This window comes from Tupaia chinensis, unplaced genomic scaffold (assembly GCF_000334495.1).
Source record: "Tupaia chinensis unplaced genomic scaffold, TupChi_1.0 Scaffold145280_1, whole genome shotgun sequence".
NCBI classification, from domain to species: domain Eukaryota; kingdom Metazoa; phylum Chordata; class Mammalia; order Scandentia; family Tupaiidae; genus Tupaia; species Tupaia belangeri.
In genome coordinates, this window is record NW_006205141.1 from 238,052 (window position 1) to 242,356 (window position 4,305).

The following is a 4,305-nucleotide window of genomic DNA, read 5'->3' on the forward strand; positions in this document are numbered from 1 at the left end:
TATTACAGTTCAGCAATTGTTTGTTTGATGTAGGCAGGTCTTCATGGAATGCAGTTTTGGGAAAGCAGCTCCAGCAAGCAGAGATATTTATCAGCTGATATGGCAGCAGCCATCTTGTGATTACTGAGCACAATGCTAAGAAAAGAAAATCTCAAGTATAGATATTAGTTCTTATGGATTTCAATAAAGAATGATACTTGTATAATTTTATAGGGATCTAAAACTTAATTCAAGGAATCCTAATATATTTATCTATTTTAAAGGGGTGAAGCTATTGTTCACTTGGTGAGGGCAGAGATACTTTAAACAGCTTTTTCAACTGGTGGTAAAGTGACTAACAAGTTAATGAAGAACTTTAAAGTGTGTTTGTGGTATACCTAAGCATTCTATTTTGTCTGTGGTGCCATTGTTATGTATTTTGTTAGAACATTAGCTACCATGGGGTGGGGATGTCCTGGGCCACTTTTGGCCTAAAAGGTTATTTTTAAGCTTATGTTAAATGTGTCTTGAAGGGCCTTCCAAAGGTCAAGAAGATTTCTGCCTAGATGTAACTTCAGCACACCCTCCATTGTGACCACAGGGATGAAGCATTGTAATTAACAGTAGGTGGTCAGGGCAAAGGGGAACAGTCGGGGGACTTTCGGGAAATCTTATCATATACTCAGGATGTATGAGAGAGCTATGTACATCAGGGAGTCATAGGGGGGTCGCTTCCCAGCAAGGCTACTGCAGTCTCCGGAGCATACAGAAAGCAGCCTTGCAAACATGCTAAGTCAACCCAAGTTTTGCTCATAGGTTGGGGTGGGGGGCATACAGCAGCAGCCTTGCCAACGTGCTGAGCCGACAAAAGCTGTGCTCAAAGGTCAAAGGCTCAAAACAGATCCTGGGGCCCCACCAGGTTGGACTCCTCCAGAATACTTAACTATTATGTGACTCAGCCAACTCAGGTTTCTACTACAACTTTGGACCCTAGTTGGTGTCTGAAATGTTCTTAAAAAGTTTTCAAGTCAATGTTCATGTTTTATAGGTTGTTTCTCAAAATACTGAAAGATCAAACATGCTGCTGAATGTGTAAAAACTAGTCCTGCCCCTGAAGCATATTTTTAAATACTTACATTTACATTCTAGGCCCATCCTCCATAATGACATACCTCAGTATAACATTCCACTCATTATCTATCATGAAGACTCTGCAGTTCCCTGTCTGTAACTTTCTTCAACAAATACTTTTAACAATTCATCTTGGAAACTTATGTCACTGTTTCTTACTTGGCCATCCCGAGTGATCTCGTGTCAGGATGGTATGGGTTTTCCCTTGGGAGAACACCCCTGATGCTGCTTTTGGAATACACTCAGCCACATGACTGGACACACAGAAAACTGTAGGAGTCATGGTAGTATAAAACAAAATTAATCTCCTTGGTAAAAGCTAAAATAACCCAAAATTTCATGTAATATATTTCAGAGAACATAGTGGCTATACTAATGTCAAATATCATAGGCCTTATGTTAAAAGGGAATATAGTAACTCAAAAATGTTATATGCTGATGAAATTGTCAATTCATGAAGGAGAAATGATAATAGAAATACACTGATGGAATCACAGGGCCCAGAAATATAAGAACCATACATGGACATAATAAAGGTGGTAAGTTGGTAGTTTTACTTCTAGACAGAGAATAAGTAATAGATAAAGGATTTTTTATGAACTAGAGCAGACATATAAAGAAAAGTTTACATAAAACAGTAAAACCTCCATTTTTGTCAAGTGTGCATGAATCTTCTTGAATACTGAACATATGTTAGGCCATATAGAACAATTCTCAGTAAACTTAAAAAGATTGAAATTTTACAAAATATGTTTATTGATGATCATGGAAGAAAGCTAGAAATTAAAAACAAAGATTGCTAGGAAATTACAAATATGCAGATATTAAAAAACCACAACCAATTTTTGAAAGAACAATATACAAATGAAATTACAAATTACTTTGAATATTATACTGGTGGTCTTCTAGGCTCATGTATATTGCCCAAATGACAGAATTTTATTGTGGTGATTGCTGGACAATGTTTAATTTGTATACATATATTCTTGTCTTTCCATATGTTGATGAACTGATTCAATAGAATTGAAATCTATGAGACCGAAGACATTTTTTTGACATATTGACTCCCTTTTGATATATGCCTTCTAGTGACTTTAGTAGATCATATTTTGGTTTTTAGATAAATTTCCACATTGTTTGCTTGTTTTGTTGCTGTTGTTAATATAGGATTCAAATGTACACTGGAGATAGAAATATATAGAGAGGGAAAGTGAGAAATTACCTCTCAGGTGAGATGGCCAAACTGCAATCCCTTCTCCAATCTCCTGGGATTTCGGGAACACACACATGTTATCAGCATGTTCTCAAGGCACTACTTCAGAAACTTGAACTCAGGAGTTGGTCACATGAAATCAAGCACCTTAATCTCCATGCCACCTGCTGGCACCTTCCTTATAGTGTTTTTTATTTTTTTCATCATGGCTTACTAATTTATTTTATTTACCAAAAGTGCCCCAGGAATTTTTTATGCACATCCTCACAAACATTTTTATTGTTATGTTTTTCATTTATTTTTTAATATCCAGAGAGTATGTGTCCTCACCAGAGAGAGGGGAAAAATTACCCTTAATGGGTATGGTCATTTGGTATGCATATGTATGTGCCTAGCATGATTTATAAAATAATAATGGTTTTATATTTTTTCTGAGATAGATTTCAGTTACCATTTTATTTACTTTTTTATAGTTTAACACACAGACTTTTAAATTTATTTATTTATTTATCATCATCATAATCCTGTTTATATTACATTGAATCATATATAACTTTACAGTGTATTACATTGCTTTTTCCAGAAGGAATACCATGCATATCAGTCAATACAGAGACATTAAAATCCCCATTTCATCATCCAATAGCTTTTCATTTTTTCTGATTATCATTATTATTCTTCCAATTATTTTTTAAACAGTCAATCGCTATTTCTCACTTTGTTTGTAAAATAAATTTTACCCAAGATGAAATACTTCTCAGACCAATCCAGTTGAGAATACTATACACGTCATCATCAACAGGTAATAAACCATATCCTACTAATGTCATGACTATTTGTTCTCTTGCTATCTTTCTCTATACTCTTCTCTTTGACTGCCCCATTCCACACTGTCTTATCCTCATTAACTATTTTCACTGATTTTATGCCCTACGATATTTCAATCTCTACCATAGAGTGTGGATAGTCATTATATATTAAGTGGATACATACGATATCTTTCATATCTTGGCTTACTTCACTCAACAATAGATCCTCCATATCCAACCACTTTCTATCAAATGCCAGGGTCTTGTTGTTTTTTATGACTGAGCAGGATATCATAGAATATATGTGAGTAGAATATCATAGAATATATGTGCCACACTTTTTTTTTTTTTTTGAGAGGTTTTTGCTGTAGGGCGCATGCACTTACCACAAAGACAGAGAGACAGAAAGCGAGAAATAACTCCCCAGGGGGGTGGCCATGCCTAATCCATTCTCCTCCATTCTCCTCTCAGGATCTTTGACATGCATGCACATGTGCCCGGCTTGAGTTTAAGCCACTGTATCTGGGTTTCTAACTGTAGTCGACTACATGGGAGGCCAGTGAGATAGACATGACACTAATTGTTGGTCTCATGCCACACTTTTTCAATCCATTCATCACTTTGTGGTTGGTTCGATGTCTTGGTGATAGTAAACAATGCTGCAATAAACATTGATGTGCAAGCACTTTTCCTACTGAGCATTCTCCTGTCCTTTGGGCAGATACCCAAAAGTGAGATTGGTGGATAAAATGGTAGTTCTATTTGTAGATCTTTGAGGAACCTCCATATTATTCTTCACAGTGGCTGAACCAGTTTACATTCCCACCAACAATGTAGGAGAATTACCTTTTCACCACATCCCCGCCAGCACTTATCACTTTTTATATTTTTAATCTTTGCCATTCTGACAGGGGTTAGGTGGTATGTCATTGTGGTTTTCATCTGCATATTCCTTATTATGAGAGATGTTGAGCATTTCCTCCTATGCTATTTGCCGGTTTGTATGTCTTCCTTAGAGAGATTTTTGTTCAGCTCATTTTCCCATCTTTTAATTGGGTTAATCATATTTTAATATGAGCTGCTTGAGTTCCTTGTGTATTCTGTTTATCAGTCCCTTGTCTAAGGCATATTTTTAAAAAAATATTCTCCCATTCTGAGGGTTGTTGATTCACA